The 17,197-nt window shown below is 46.2% G+C and overlaps 1 protein-coding gene across 5 annotated transcripts in view; it reads right to left on the minus strand.

Moving 5' to 3' along the window:
* The window catches only part of MCTP2 (multiple C2 and transmembrane domain containing 2), a 247,840-nt gene extending 237,826 nt beyond the window's left edge, over positions 1–10,014 (minus strand). For 3 of the 5 annotated variants that reach the window (XM_086711462.1, XM_086711460.1, XM_086711459.1), the window contains exon 1: positions 9,860–10,006. The gene's annotated coding sequence lies outside the window, so the exon portion shown is untranslated. Of the gene's footprint in view, positions 1–9,859 lie in introns of all 5 variants that reach the window. The other 2 variants (XM_086711463.1, XM_086711465.1) reach the window with 2 other exon arrangements.
* Between the last annotated feature and the right edge of the window lie 7,183 nt (positions 10,015–17,197).

Consider the following 17,197-nt stretch of genomic DNA (forward strand, 5'->3'; position numbering starts at 1 on the left):
AGGCAGAATATTCAGCAAGAGTAACTCTAGCTTCTGCAAGCCCCCATCAACCAGAATATCAACCGCGTCTGTGCACCGTGGACCCCTGAAAGATCTCATTTGGGCCTAATGCTTATACATGAACCACTAGCAAAAAAGCACCCAGATCCAATCAACAGCACCACAAGAATTTTATCTGGGCTTTAAAATGTCAACATCTGTGTATATTTAAAAGCTGACATCAATTCAAAACCATAAAACACAGTGAAGTTGTTCTCAGGGGTTTGTTCTCATGTGGAATTAACCGTAGGGTTTACACGTAAGGGACTGCTTGTTTTGCTACACAAATTTATTATAACAACGATGTGTTTAAGGTATCACTTGGGTCAGATGAAAGAGAGAGACCTTTCCACAGTGTCTAGCTTCGTGTATTCACAATCTCCTGGCAGGAAATTGCTCTAAAGTGTCTCATTTATCAAGATCCTGCCAAATCCGTCTCCCAGAACAGGGTTTAGCGGGATTCCAAAGCTTTATCGATGTGGCTTTTAAAGCAGCCTCTGGGGCGAAGCATTGCAACTCCGCACTCAGCCTGGGAAAGCACAAAGCAGTTGCTTCCAAACCCACGACACAGAGAAATACCTGGAATGGTAGATGTCTCGGGTCTTGGAGACTCTCTAGTTTGGGGGTGAAACAATTTCGCCGGAAACTAAGTCAGAGTGGAATGGTTAAAATAGCCCTGGCTCTTCGGATGGAATAGTAGTGGGAAAAAACTAAATTTCCAACCAACGAGGTGACCCTATACAACTTACTCTCTGATTCTCAGTGTTCTCATCTATATAATGGGGACGGCTCCTATCCAGCAGGGTTCCTGAGAATGAGATATGATGCTGTCACCCAGCAGCTCAGCGTGTCAGGTAGCTGGCACTTGTTGGTCTGTTCTATAAACCAGGGAAAATGAAAAACTTCCACTAAAAGAGAAAACATCGATGCAAAGGCATATATTGGCAATGAACACAAAAACGAAGCCATCAATTATTGACTTACAATCTTTTTTCTTAAGTGTATCTATTTGGAGAGAGACAGAGATAGTGTGAGTGGGAGAGGGGCAGAGATAATAGGGGAGAGGGAGAGAGAGAGGGGGAGAGAGAGAATCCCAAGCAGCCTCCACACGAATAGTACAGAGCCTGATGCAGGGCTCGATCCCACAAACCATGAGATCATGACCTGAGCCGAACCCAAGAGTCAGATGCCTAACCGACTGGGCCACCCAGGTGCCCCATGCATTGACTTATAATCTTAAGTTCATGGTGATAAAGGCAGAAATTGACACAAAGCGGAAAGTCAGAAAGGAAATAGTTAATAAAACAACCATATACCAATCTGTTATTTTTTTTTTTTTTTAATTTTTTTTTTTCAACGTTTATTTATTTTTGGGACAGAGAGAGACAGAGCATGAACGGGTGAGGGGCAGAGAGAGAGGGAGACACAGAATCAGAAACAGGCTCCAGGCTCTGAGCCATTAGCCCAGAGCCCGACGCGGGGCTCGAACTCACGGACCGCGAGATCGTGACCTGGCTGAAGTCGGACGCTTAACCGACTGCGCCACCCAGGCACCACCCAATCTGTTATTAATGACCAGGGCTGCACCTACATGTTCAAACTCTTTGTTTAATCACATAAATAGTTCACGATGTTTAGAAACAATTCATCATGTACCTTCTCCGTTCTGCCATGTCTTCTGGTTCAAATATTAACATAGGAAACTTCCTGAGAACCTTCTTTCTCCTTCCTTCCTAAAGCTACATGTTTTGGGGGCGCCTGGGTGGCTCAGTCAGTTAAGCATCCGACTCTTGGTTGTGGCTCAGGTCATGATCTCACAGTTTGAGAGTTTGAGCCCCTCGCAGGGCTCTGTGCTGACAGTGCAGAGCCTGCTTGGGATCCCCCCCCCACCTCTCTCTCTCTCTTTCCCTCCCCCCACTCACACTGTCTCTGTGTCTCTCAAAATGAATAAATAAAATTAAAAAAAAAAAAAAAAGCTAAATGTTTCTGTGCCAGCTCAAACAGATCTAAGAGAATGAAAGAAATACCAGAGAAATTCTGCCTGTTTAGACAGGCCTGAAAGTGCTGAAAGCGACTTCCTCCCAAGATTCCTCCAAGAATCGCCAACACTCAACTATGTTGGAAGAAAGTGCACGGCAAACATACCAAAGAGGAAATACGGACGGAGAGCAGCACAAAGACTTCGAGAAGGGATGGAGACAGTTCACGATAGGGCCTCTTCCAGCAACAGACAAGAATCCCTGTCCAAGTGAAGCCTGTCAGTGGGATGACAAACAAAGACAGACAGGTCTGCCAGAGAGACAGACAGGGAAGGTACGCAAGCCTGCAGGAGCTCTGGGCCCCGCCTTACTCAGGAGGAAGCAACAGGAGGTGGAAGACTGATCCCAAAGGCCATTTTCAGACTAGAAACCTAGGAACCTGCATGTACAATAATTATGGAATGTTTTACATTAGTCAAGACTGGGAGAGCAATGATGTTGGTTACTGTGGTCCCGGTAATATAGAGTCCTTTTCTTTTCTTTTCTTTTTTCCTTTTTATTGTTTATTATTTTTTTTTAATTTTTTTTTAATTTTTTTTTTTTTTTACGTTTATTTTTGAGACAGAGAGAGACAGAGCATGAACGGGGGAAGGGCAGACAGAGAGGGAGACACAGAACCGGAAGCAGGCTCCAGACTCTGAGCCATCAGCCCAGAGCCCGATGCGGGGCTCGAACTCACGGACCGTGAGATCGTGACCTGAGCTGAAGTCGGACGCTTAACCGACTGAGCCACCCAGGTGCCCCTTTATTGTTTATTTTTGAGAGATAGAGAGAGAGAGAAAGAGAGAGAGAGGAAGAGGGGCAGAGAGAGGGAGACAGAGGATCCTAAGCAGGCTCTGTGCTGACAGCAGAGAGCCCGATGCAGGGCTCGAACTCACGAATCTTGAGATCGTGACCTGAGTCAAAGTTGGACGCTTACCCGACTGAGTCACTCAGGCGCCCCTAGAGACCTTTTCTGATATACTAAGTTCTCAGACTAGACCCCAAAATCTTTCATAATGTCTAAAATAGTCCCCTTCCGACCACCACCAAAAAAATAAATAAATAAAACCCAAATTATTACATTATCACTGCAATCATTATTTTTGTTCGGTCTGGTTTTTGTTTTATTTCTGTAGCACCACCTTGCTCGCATCTTGGATCCCAACACGGTGACAGTCACACAGGTAGGTTCGATACTTTCTTTTTCTAGTTTTCCTGATCAGGTCACAGCCTCCCGTGAAGATTTCTGACTTTTAATGGACACAGTTGCTCGTAACCTTGCAGTTCCTCAAAAGCATTCATCCAGCAACTTCTGAAAACAACCTCTTTGTTCTTTCCAAACTTGGCTCCAGGCTGGGGCCCCGGCCCAGAGGTATCTCTGCCCGCCACTGGCTAACGCCAGCTGACCATTCCTGCTAAGTGTAAACAGCCCTATCTCTGGAGGCCGCCCCTCAGTACTTGGCTAGCACCTTGTGCAAACAGCACGCTTTACTGTAGTCACTCGCTAAGCTATCCGACTTTGCATCTTTGTAAACTCTCAGGGGCCAGGGAGCTACCCGTCTGATTCACAACAAAAACCTTAGCACATACTGCCTGTAATATAGGCTCAATTACTAGCCTTTGGATAAAAAGAACACATACTTATTCATGTCAACCACTTTGTAACACATGCTTTAAACAAGCCTTTGGCTCCACTCTGACCACCTAATCCCACCTGATATTCTGCACAGATATTAATCGTATAATATTGGCATCAGCAGCATCTACCAAACAGCATTGGCCAACCTGTATGACCTAGCAAATGATACAATGAGTTAATCTGTAATAAACATGATATATATATGTGATAGATGAGTGCTTTTAACAAGAGAAAATAACTAAGGGGATAGATGGTAAGCATTTTACCTTAGGACAATTACATGGACTCAAATTCTGAAAGCAAGCTTTTCAGCAAGCCCCTTGTCACTCTCCTGCCCTTGTTTGCTGTTCCACCCCACAGCCCTCCTCCCACGGGCCAGGCTGTCAAACATGTGAAAGGCCAAAGTGAGCAGAGAATTTATCTCCACCCTCTGAAGAATGAGCGGAAGTAAACCTTTTTCACCTTTCCCACCCAAGGAACTGGAATTTGATCCTATCCTGCGTTTGCCAGGAGAAATGTCCACGTTTCCTTTGCGAGCTGCTTCTCGCTTATGCCCTCTCCTTGGGAGAGACGGCGTTATTCAATTGTTGATATTACTCAGCCCCTTGAATTATTCAGTTGTTATATCAGCTCCATTATTCAATGCACTCAAACCTCTACCCTGGAATCAGCCAGACATTTCAAACTCACAGTGTCCACAAAACTCATCATTATTCTTTGAAAACAATCTAGTCCTGACTTGCGACACTGGCACCAAACTAGGGGCCCAAGGCACAAACCTCAGCCCCCATACTCCCTTTCTCCCATCACCCACATCCACCTGGTCACCTCTGCCACGTCCAAGATACCTCCCCAGCCTTCAAACACCCCTGCTTCCCTATTGCCTTCAGCCAAGCCCTGCAATCTCTCTCCTGAACTAATATAACTTCTTAACTCCGTTCCCACTGACTCACTGCCAGAATTAGGGCAGCTGACTCCATTCAGCCAAGGTACTGCACAGCGAGTTTGTCCCTATCCCTCTGTGGGAATCACACTTGTCCAGCGACCACCATATTTCCTTCCAGTGCCTGATATCAACACTTAGAGCAACGAGGCAGGCAGCAAATGACCATGTGAATGAACGAATGCATGGCTGAGACGGCCAGTACTCTCAGAATTACGTTCCGCTGCCTGCCATAGACTCAAGTTAACATTGGTCTACGCATTTGTCTCCGGACGGGAACTGAACACACGGTAACCGGAGGTCCGCACCCAAAGGCAAACCATCGTTCGATACACTCACACATGGACTCACATCTATAGCTGTGTGGTTTGTTTGGTTTTTTTCATGCTGCCTGAAATGATGGAGGTATTCCACGATAAGAGGCACAAAATTGCAGGTGCGCCTGGGTGGGTCAGTCAGTTAAGCATCCAACTCTTGATTTCTCCTCGGGTCACGATCTCACGGTTCGGTTCATGGGTTCAAGCCCTGCATCAGGCTCTGTGCTGACAGTGCAGGGCCTGCTTGGGATTCTCCCTCTCTCTCTCTCTCTCTCTCTCCTCTGCCCCTCCCCTGCTCACGCTCGCTCGTTCTCTCTCTCCAATTAAATAAACTTTTTAAAAAATGTACAAAATTATGGGGAATAATTGTTTTCAGGAAAAAAACCAACCAAACAAACAACCGTGACCTTGCAAAGCAAGCATAGGTTTTCTAGATGCCTTCCAGGACACGATGGACAAACACACCATCATCTTTAAGCCCTCTGTGTCCTGGGCAGGGAACTGGCCTTTGGAAGAAAGGCCTCCATGCTAATAGATGAAGCTCACATTCCAAAACAAAGCCACCTTCCACAGTCACCCACAGGAGAAATCCATATGAGCCCATAATCATGCCAGGGAAAGAGGCATCTTCCGTGTTACTCGTCATATATATGCAATCGTGCCCACTTGCTTAGGAAACCTTAGAAATTCACACTAGGAGGGACTAACACAATTCTTCCTCTGTCCTCCGGCAATGTGTCCCTAAAGAAAAGCCTGTTGACCCCAAGTGATCAGCAAATCACCGTGGGTTGTTAAACAGGGCCATTCCAGGTAGCCTTCCAGCCTCTCCGACAATGCTCACCCACAGCAAGGACACGGATGCAAACTCTCCCGGGCAAGAAGAGAGGGAAGGCGCCTGAATCCTGGCTGAACCGCCTTCCAGCTGTGTGCCCTGGGACATTACCCTGGTGTCTCTGGGCCTCGGTTTTCTCAAATTAAATGGAAGTGTCAACAGGCCTGCTTTGTGGGGTTGTATTCATGATTAAAAGAGTTCGTATTTCTTAGCACAACGCCTGAGTACAATCTAGGTGCTCGATAAATGTCAGTGATCATACTATAAATGATACCTCTATGCCAATCCTAATATATGAGCTTATATGCTCCCCTTATTCCATCTATGCCCTACCAGTGCTCGTAAATACGAAGAGCGGTGGTTCTCAAACTTTGGCATAGACCAGAATCATCAGGAGGGCAGACTGCTATGCTCCAGACATAGAGTTTCTGATTCAGGGGGGCCTGGGATGGGGCCTGAGGATACGCATTTCTAAAAAGTTAATCCCAGTGGGTGCGTTCAGCTGGTCGGGAAGGACACGTTGAGAAGCACTAACCAAGGGGGCCTCACGGCAACCATGGAGGAAGCGTGTAGGTCCAAACCTCCAGGCCTTCTACAGCCTTCCACCTTGGACCCTTTCATCTCACTAACTCCACCAACAATTCCAAACTCAGTTCAAGCAATCAGGAGCCCTCCAGGCTCTAGGCCAGCACCCACAACACTGTGCTGTCATAATAAAACCAGCTCCATGACACCAGGAGCTCGGTGACAAATACGACCTCACCAGAGTCAGTGCTTGGGACAGAGAAAACCCTCAGTAAATGGTGACTGGGAGAGCCAAGCAAACTGAAAGGTCCTGGAGTCCAGCTCTGGGCCTTCCTCTTGGGACTGATCACTAGGTATGAAATGCCGAGTCCCCGATAAGACCAGTATCCCACCCACCCCAGCCACCGGCCTCAACTCCACTCAGCCAACCATGAGTCCTTTGCCTCCCTCCAACCACAACTTGGTCTCTTACTCTATGAAGGTAGTGAAGTTTCAACTTCCTGCCTCTTACTGGCCTCTATGAGGGCTACAAGCTGCTAGGAGATGCTAAGTGTTCTCAGGGAGAGAGGGTTGCAATCAGGAAGCATTTTTGCGTAAGTATTTCTGGTAAACTGCCCAAAAAGATCTCAGCAGAGAGATGGGAGCCAAGATGGCGGAACAGCATGGAAGTTTTTTGTGTGTCTCGCGTCCATGAAATACAGCCAGACCAACACTAAACTATCCTACACACCTAGAACACTGATTGGAGGATTTATACAACAATCTGCACAATATGAACCACAAAATTCAGCAGGTACACAGCGCGGAGAGGTGAATTTGGGGAGCGAGGAGCCACAGAGGGTAGGGATCTGCTTTTGTGGGCAGAGAGAGGATGGAGACTGGGGATGGGGGGGCGAAGAACAGGGAAAAGCACCCCTCCCCAAAAGCAGCTGGAGAGGAAGTGGAAAATTGGAGAGATCTCAGCGGAGAGAAGACAGGAACCTCCAGCAAATGGTTATCATTTCTTTTTCCATTCTAAATAAACGTCCGCTTTCCTAACACATTTTGTGTTATTTTTCCTAAAAAGCATCCCCAAATCGAAAATGGAGATCTGCCCATTTCACATCTCATGCATACTCTGCTCCTGGGCTCTTTGGCTTTTCTGGCAATTTCTCTAATTCAACACTCTCTGCCTCTTCATTAGAGCATCTCACCAAGCCACACACACTTCTACAAACACATTCTAGGCAGGATTTCAAATACTCCTAAAGAGGACTTCAAGGTGTGCTGTCAGCCTATCAGTTTCACTGTCAAATGAAGATAGAGAAAATAAAAACTGTGCCAGGCACAACCCAGGCAGAAGATCCCACCTGATTGTCTCAACACAGGCAAAAAGCCTCCCTTAAACACACACACATACACACACAACAACAACAACAAAAAACACCACTGCTTTATTTTCAACACCTTAAGATAATTTAAACACGAAACCCCTCAATTTCTGTGTGTAATTACTCACAATCATAAGGAAGGTTTTAAGAAAGCAAGTTTTGAAATATTACTTAAAATTCAAAGGCTTATTGTCATTCTCATCCTCTACAGCATAATTGCAGTTTGAAAATCACTTTTGTGGTTTACAGGAACTTAAAGAAATTCTGAGCTGTTATGGATCATTCTTACTCAAAGGCTAAACTTGGGATATTAGGATTTCTTCCCAAACAAGCACACTGCAGTACTCTACACTTCTAGAGATTTAAGGAAAAATGGGTAAATCTTTTAAAGTAAATGTTATGTATATTCATGTATGATTATAGATTTATACACACAAAGTCCTTTCTAGGTGATGACGATGGATTCCATTCATCTAGAAGATATGAAATCCAGCTGCAAAAATGTTAAAAGCTATGAATAATATGAAAACTGGCTGTCACCTCAATGCGTAATACACAAGGAATGCCTACAAAGTTTTACTGACTTGTCCCAGTCGGATATGTTGGGTCCTTAAAAATATGTTAAGGAAGACACATAATTAATTCTGTATTTAAAAAAAAAAAAAAGAAGAAGAAGCTGTTCATCTTCTTGTCCCAGACTGACCATGGTTCAACCACACAAAGAGAATAAAAGCAACACTCATACATGACAGTGACCTTCAGTCCCAGGACGTGGATTGTTCTACGAATATAAATTTGAGTTATTTTCCATTCAATCTGCCAGATTTACACTGTTGGCCTCACAGCACTGTGGAGTAGTGAAAAAGTAGGCGTTTTGCCCTCGGACATAGTTACCTGCCACTCTCAGGTGCTCTAACAACCTTGAACAAATTGCTGAATTCTTCCCTGCCTGTACCAGGGGAAGAATACCTATGGTGTGTATTTTATGCAGCAAGATAAAGTGCCCAGCATGGTGCATGGCGCAGAATGGATCCTTAACAATCTTATTTTAAAGAACAGGTTTGATGTCCCTGTCGGGTGGGTGGCAGGCCAGGCTAACGACAGTCTTCAGAGATTTGCATTCTCCCTGCATCTAAATGCTTATTAGCAGAGATTAAAGAGGCGTCCCTGTGCCATTGCCCTTTCTAAACACCCACCTGTGAGGAATGAGTGCCCTAAAATGCCCCCTTCGTCCCAAAACCCGTGCTACCAAAAGCACACCAACCTGGCTCCCGCAGAGGTTCGCCCTTAACAGGCAGACAACAAATACGTATTGAATTCAAATGCTGCTGACCCAAACAAAAAAATGAACGCTAATGGAAACCATAATCCATAGACCTGTCTGCCTGAAGTTCCGCTTCTCGGGAAGCAGGTTTTGTAAAGTTCCAGGGTTCACCTGGAAGCTGTCTGGTAGCCGTAAGTGGCCCTTGCCGAGGTAACTTCCAGCCCACACTTAGTAAGGACCCACACGCCGCCGAAACCCTCAGACACCGCACACAAGTTCGTTAAGATGTGTTCACCCCTTTAAGGAAACGCAACCATCTCTAAAAGCCATCAGCGCCCCCAATTTGCCTAACAAATGGACAGAGCGCTGGGGAACTAACTGCTGAAGCCATCGCCTCTCAAGTTCACCATCATCGTATTTTTTTTTTTTTTTTAACGTGCGAGAGACCCCTCTGTAACCCAGACAAGTCTTCTAAAGCTTTCAGCTGTCGTGCAGCTGCGCTAGGCACCAAAGCGGAACCTCCAGGTCTCCACGGAGGGAGCGCGTCAAATCCCACCCAAATGAGGGGCTGACCTCTGCAGAAAGAGCCCGGGCGGTGGCGGTGACCGACCCCACTGCGCCCAGAGGCGGCCAAAGGTGTGCCTTTTCAGAAGCCAAGAATTCCCGCGGCAGACTGCCCGCCCCTCGTGCGCCCTCCAGGACTAGCCGCCGCGGACTGCTGCCTCCCGTCCTTGCCACACCTTCTGGGTCCCGGGAAGGAGTTTCCCTGGATTCCCATCCTGAGCCCTCAGGGTCCCCGACCCCTCTCACCTCGGTGGGGAGCACAGACGCCCACCCCGGGAGAGAGCAGGCGGCGCCCCCGCGCCCCTCCCGCGCGCGCTGCCAGGTGCGCCCCGCACCGCCCCTCACCTGTCCGAGGTTGCGTCCCCGGGGGCTGCCGAGGGGGTCAAGGCGCGCCCCTCGCTTGCCGGGACCCGCCGCGGCTGCCTCTCGCAGGCGCAAGAGCAGCCGGGACGCGGCGGGGGCGAGGGCACCTCCGGGGCCGTGCGACTTCCTTGGCCCCCGCCCGCCAGCCCCGCCTCCAGGGGGCGGAGGTGGCCGCGCGTCACCTTGGAGCCACCTCCCACCTAAGCGCGGGCGCGGCCCCTGGTGGCTCTGGCGGCTGCTGCCTCTGGGCACCCGCGGGGCGAAGAGGAAGAGATCACGCTGAGCTGCCTCGTCTGGCCCGGCTGCCAAGAAAAGGAAGATACGTCCCAGCAGCGTGGCGGTGACTGGGCGCGGAGTTCACCCGCGTTTTAGTGCGACGTGAGGAAAGGGGACAGCTGTGACTTGCGAACTTGTCATCGCAGAGTACCGTGTCTTCGCGGATACGCAGAGGAGTGCCCCAGGGTGCCACCGCTCCCTAAGGGATCGGTGGGGAGGGCGCAACCTCCGTGTTTACCACCCTGACCCTGGCAGGAGATACCAGGCACCACATCCAGCCCGTGCCACGTGGGCGCGACTGCGGGTGCAAAGCGGCCACCCAGATGCGCTGAGCTCTTTGTTCTCTGAACCTTGGTTCCTCGTCTGTGAACATTAGGCCGATCTCCGTGCCCAGTGCGCTGAGAACTCGTACGCAGGGACCCTTAAAGCCGGCTGGGTCCGATGACTGGCGCGAAGGAGTTCAGCAAATATTTGCCCTTTGGGCCTTTCCCTTGAATTCTTTTTCTTCCTTTCTCTCCCCTTCAAGCTAAACTCTTCTTCTGTTTACTCTTAATGTCTGCCTGGTCAGTTTCTTTCCCCTTCGATTAAGGAGCCCCTGTCTACTGGGTACCGAGTCGGTCTTGCAGGTGGCTGAGGAGGAGATAAGGAAGGATAGGAACCCCCGCCCCCACCGCCTCCCGAGAGGTCAGAACCTCACACCTCTCACCCCCCCCCCCATCAGAAATCAGCTACAACAGAGGTTTAGGAGCTAACCTGGGTGTGGGACAGACCCTGCGTCCCACAGGTGGTTGTAGGGAGTGGGTGGCCCTGAGCTGGAGAGTTTAATTGGTGTCATTGGTGGTTAAGCCGAAAGACCTCATCAAATCCTGTCTTGGCAACAGATGCTATAAACCCGCCAGTTCACTTAATGCCTCTGAATGTCTACTTTCTCGTTAATAAACTGGGATTCGAATAATAGCTGTTGTATAGATTCTGAGAAATAATTAAATGCTTTTCGTAAAGTACTTACCGCAGTGTCCTTAATAGGCACTTATCGAAGGTTGGCTACTGAGGAGGGGCGCCTGGGTGTCTCAGTCGATTAAGCTTCTAACTCTTAATTTCGTTCAGGTCACGTTCTCAGGGTTTGTGGGTTGGAGTCCAGCTTGGGGCTCTGTGTTGACATCCCGGAGCCTGCTTGGGATCCTCTCTCTCTCTCTCTCTCTCTCTCTCTCTCTCTCTCTCTGCCCTCCCTGCTTGGGCTCACACACTCTCTCTCCTCTCTCTCTCAAATAAATAAATTAACATTAAAAAAATTAATAAAGGTTGGCTAATGATGATAATAGTATGGTCAGACATGGAGGGGGCCAGGAAGAAAAATATTTAAAACGCATGAGCCCTTGGGCAGAAACAGAGCTGCCCCCTTCATGAAAAGAATACTTGAGGCGCCTGGGTGGCTCAGTCTGTTAAGCCTCTGACTTCAGCTCAGGTCATGATCTCACAGTTCGTGAGTTTGAGCCCCAAGTTGGGCTCTGTGCTGACAGCTCAGAGCCTGGAGCCTGTCTCGAATTCTGTCTCCCTCTCTCTCTGTCCCTTCCCTACTCGTGCGCTCTCTCTCTCTCTCTCTCTCAAAAATAAACATTAAAAAAATTGTTTTTATTTTTTTAGATTTAAAAGAATTTTTTTAAGTTTTGTTTATTTATTTTTGAGAGAGAGACAGAGAGAGTAAGGGGGGGTGAGTGGGGGAGGGGCAGATAGAGAGAGGGAGAGAGAGAGAATCCCAAGCAGGCTCTGTGCTGTCAGCACCAAGCCCCACGCGGGGCTCGAACTCACACACGTGAGATCATGACCTGAGCCGAAACCAAGAGTCAGATTCTTAACCGACTGAGCTACCTAGGTGCCCCAAAATTGTTTTTAAATAAATAAAAATTTAAAAACAAAAGAATACTTACAGTATCAGCTACTGCTGATGAACAGAATCACTCACCACTTTCTGGGCTTAGCATACAACACAGGTTCACATTTAATTTTCACAAACCTGTGAAGCAGTTCATAATATCCCTAGTTTAAAATGGGGAGAATTAGCCTCAGAACCATGAAATCCCTGGGCTGAAGGTATGAGACAAGTTACCAGCAGAGTCAGAGAAAAGTCACCTGGGACCTATAGAAAATCTGGGATTTTCCCCCTGTGGCCTCCCTGCAGATGCATCACCAGCCTTAGCGAGGGAAGGTTCTGGAGGGAAAATAAAGGGTAGAAAGGAAAGGAAAAAATAAAAGCAGGGAAAGAGCCTTAAGCAGGAGAAGTTAACAACCATACCTTAGAACCCACTAATAATACAACAAAATTAAAATAGTGAGTGAACCCACACAAAACGCTTTTTGCTTCCAACTCCTGCCACAGTGGGGTTCCTGTTCTGTGGTTCCTGTAGCCCGACCGCAAGTTGAAAATGACTAGCAGCACTTTTCAATCATTAAATGCTGCAGAAAGTGAAACATTTGAAAAGGCAGAAATCTAAGGTCACACCTTCTCATCTCTCACCACGATACATTCTTCTGTCAAGCTTCCTTGAAAGTTTTGTTGTTGTTCTTGCTTCTTTACTTGTCCAGGTACATTACCTGCCTCTTTCTAACATGTTCCATCCAGGAAATAATACTGTTGCTTTAACCAACTTGACCTCACCATGTAACCACAAGAAGCACTTAGAAGAGAGGTTGGACTCATATATGTGGCTGATAAATGTTCAATACACTGTTGTGCATTGAATTTCTTTATTTTTTTTAAATTTTTTTTAACATTTATTTATTTTTGAGACAGAGAGAGACACAGCATGAACGGGGGAGGGGCAGAGAGAGAGGGAAACACAGAATCAGAAGCAGGCTCCAGGCTACGAGCCACCAGCCCAGAGCCTGACGCGGGGCTCAAACTCACGGAGCGCGAGATCGTGACCTGAGCTGAAGTCGGACGGCCAACCAACTGAGCCACCCAGGCGCCCCTGAATTTCTTTATTTTTATGTTTGTTTACTTAGTTGGGGGTATTTTATTACTTTTTTTAAATATAATTTATTGTCAGATTGGCTTCCATACAACACCCTATACTCACCTCAACAAGTGCCCTCCTCCATGCCCATCACCCATTTTTCCCTGTCCCCCATCCCCCATCAACCCTGTTTGTTCTCTGTATTTAAGAGTCTCTTATGGTTTGCCTCCCTCCCTCTCTGTTTGAATTTCTTGATGTAAACAAGTTTTGAACCAAGTCTTATAGGCACTGTCCGTGATGTTGTAATGGTTACTTTAAAAAAAAAAAAAAATTAAAGTCTCCTGTCTTCTCTGTCTGGCCTTCTTAATTCACATGAATATCAAGTTATTTAGCCTCTGAAGAAATAACCGTAGTGTCAATATGATATTTGTGGTGGAGATTTCCCACTCTCTACATTTATATTAGAGTCCTACAAATACAGTTGCTTTTAGATGCTAGACAACATATGCTAGGTTTACGGCAGTCTAGTAATTTCACCTGTTCTTTTCCATTTTGAATGGCAGATGTGGCTTCTACACACCCCGTGTGCTCCTTTGCTACCACAGCTGATGCTTCCTGTCATATTTCAGAAGCACCACAGTGCAGGTATGTTAGCAACGTCACTGTGCCTGTTTGAATCAACAATAGCAATTTAAGTAGGACAAGTGCAGTGGCTGTCGTTACCTAGAGTCTCTGCCCATGGAGTTAAAAGAGTCTTTTCTAAAAGAGGGATGATCCGGGTGCCTGGGTGGCTCAGTCAGTTAAGCATCTGACTTCAGCTAGGCTTGGATCATGACCTCGTGGTTTGTGAGTTCGAGCCCCGCATCGGGCTCTCAGCTGTCAGTGCAGAGCCTGCTTGGATCCTCTGTCTCCGTCTCCCTCTTCCCCTCCTCTGTTCATGCTCTCTCTCTCTCTCGGTCTCAAATAAATAAATAGATACATTAAAAAATAAATAAATTTAAAAGAGAAATGATCTTGTCTATAAATGCCTAGGAGTAAAAGCTCCAATGCTTCTCTGCTCCTAGGGGATCACAACAGCACTCCTGTAAGATCCTACCAGAGCTGGCCATGTGTTCGATCCAATCCAGCTCTACTTGGAGAACTCAAAGCTCATCTTGGGAATAGAAGTCCCTTGACTTGCTTCTTCTCTTTTCTGGGCTGATAAAATCCAAATTAGAAAAACAATCGAGATATAAATACATACATCTAGACCTACTAGGCGAAGAAACCAATGCCATGGTTAAGGCCAAATTCAGTCCGCTCTCCAAGTGACAGATGTCTACCGAGTGCCATAAGGAAGCATGTGTACTTTGCTACCTGGCCTTGAGAAAATAACACTCCTTTTATTGTTAGTGCAAATAGTCGTTGTTATTATATTTGCTCAGTTTGATTTTTTCTTATCATATGATTGTCATGACAGTTTGTAGAAAGTGTATCCCCTTTTTATAGTGGCAGGGGTAGAGAGACCACATTTAGTGACTCACTCCACACCTAGCTCTGCCATTTAACTAGCTAGGTGTTTTCCTACAGTTGGTAAGAAAAAAAAAAAAAAAAAAGAGTGGTTGGTAGGGTTTCAGTTTCTCGAGCAAAGGAGTGGCCCTAACAGTAAAGGAGTCTTCCTTTCTAATTACTCAGAAGGAAGACATTATAAAATCTTTCTTTGGAAACCAATATCAGCATTTAATTGTCTTATTAATAATAAGCATATGTAACAAACTATTTCAAATACCCAGACATGTATTTAACACAAATTAGCTGGAAACGTTTGCAGGTAGTAACTTGCTCAAAGTTACATTTGTATAGATATTATAGTTTTCAAGGGTGAGAATTTCTATGGCCAAGATGAGCATCTGGTAATAGCTGCTTTTAAAAAGTTAAAATTATTGGGGTGCCTGAGTGGCTCAGTTGTTAAGCGTCCGGCTTCGGCTCAGGTCATGATCTCATGGTTCATGAGTTCGAGCTCCGCGTCGGGCTGTGTGCTGACAGCTTGGACCCTGAAGCCTGCTTCAGATTCTGTGTCTCCCTCTCTCTCTCTCTCTCTCTCTCTCTGCCCCTCCCACACTCACGCTCTCTCTCTTAAAAATAAATAAATATTTTTTAAAACAATTTTAAACTTAAAATTATTAGAGACATATTCGGGTCGATCTTAGAGCTTTAGGTCCCTATTTATCAGATAATTAAAGCAGACACAAATTTATTTTTTCAGGTGAAGCTTGACCTTGCTCAAGGGTACTTCCTCATCACCAACATTTTTATGTCTGGTGATGTAAATTCCATCCAGTTAGCTAATTGCTTAAGCTTTCTCCCAGACGAAACCAGACCAAGAGAGAGCGTTTCACACCATACAGCATTGCTGTGGCCCCACAGAGAGTCACATTGTTGGATTGTTCTCTAGTGTGCTGTCATTGGCCCTAGCGTGGAGCATCTCAGAATCTGTCTTGAGAAGTGGGTTGTTGAATTTGCACTTGGAATGTTGGCCAGGGTTATTGTTCTTAAATCCCAGTGCTTGTTTTAAGATGATCCAAGGTAGGGGTGCCTGGGTAGCTCAGTGGTAGAGCACCCGACTCTTGACCCCAGGGCTCAGGTCATGGCCCCAGGGTTGTGAAATGGATCCCTGCATGGGGTTCTGCACTGAGCAGGGAGCCTGTTTGAGAGTCTCTCTCTCTCTCTGCCCCTCCCCCACTCACACGCATGCTCTCTCTCTCAAAATAAACATTAAAAAAAAAAAAAGATTTTCTCTCCCTCTCTCACTGCCCCCTCCCCCATTCATGCTCTGTCTCAAAAAAAAAAAAAAAAAAAAAAAAAATCCAAGGTAGAAGTTGTCAGTCAACTCAGGAATGCAAATCTAGGCTTTTCCACAGCCACTGGTTTGTTTGCATCCCTGAGTTCTGCAAATAGCACAACTGAATTGTTTTTCCTTTCTCATTTGACTACTAAACAACCCTCAGAGTGGCTTACCTTCTGTCAAATTTTCAGCAATGCTTTTATGTATATTGTATAACAAAGTTATATTTTTCTACCTGGACTGTTTGTTGTAAGTCTGAATGGAAACTGAAGGAATTTTCAGGACTGGAATGTTAGAGTAATAATTTTCTGTGCAAATAGATGTACATTCGTTGACACATTCACCCACATAGCTAACATACGCTAGGGTCACAAACTAGGATGCCTACAGGGGCCAGGCAAGTGAAATAAATGCGTGGTTGGCCACATACAAGGAAACAAAGGCTGCAGACGTCATACCCACCCAGAGACAGTCAAAGTCAAGTATTAACTCTGTGCTGGCCACATAATGCAGGTGGATAGAAGTCAGGTGGCTATGTGTATCCCCTGACCAACAATGTGTCCAGCTCGAAGGTCATCGCTGTGGATATAACATAAATACGATTGCTAATCCGGCCCTCCAGGGGCTCACATATGGTGAGGGGGAAAAACATGGAAACAAATACACACCATAGCTCTCAAAGGTAAGACTCTGATAACGGCACCTGCAGGATCCAGCAAGTCAGAGTCAGGGGCAGGAGCCTCACCCCCCGCCCCCCGTAGAAAATATACAAGGGACTTAGCAGACACGATGACTCCACGCAGGATTGCTGAGAAAGGAGATCCTCATGGGCGAATCCTAGCACACATCACTGCAATCGACAGGTAACATATTCAGCCATTGGGAGATCAATTCTCGAAATGAAGCCAGACCTGCCTAGCAATGATTCCATAATTGTTTATTCAAGTAATCAGAAAATTAAAATATAGATACATGGAAGGAAATAATAACCCTTTTAGCGGAGGGCATTAACAAAGTTTGGACTTGAAGCCTCCAGTCTATATTTGTGACTGCTGGGACGTGTAATTTGAATAAGTTTTAATTCATCCAGCCTCCAATTACGGGCTGTAATGATGACCTACAAAGAAAATACAGAATCACTAATTAATGGATTGAAAAGAAGTCGGGAATTACACAGGGCTTTATTAAGTGCATAAAAATAATATTTTCAAGCTGACTTGGTAAACAATTCCCTGCTTTCGTGAGTTTTTAGGTACATATTTATAA

This window comes from Puma concolor, chromosome B3 (genome assembly GCF_028749965.1).
Source record: "Puma concolor isolate L17-30 chromosome B3, mPumCon1.1.hap2, whole genome shotgun sequence".
In the NCBI taxonomy this organism is placed as follows: Eukaryota; Metazoa; Chordata; class Mammalia; order Carnivora; family Felidae; genus Puma; species Puma concolor.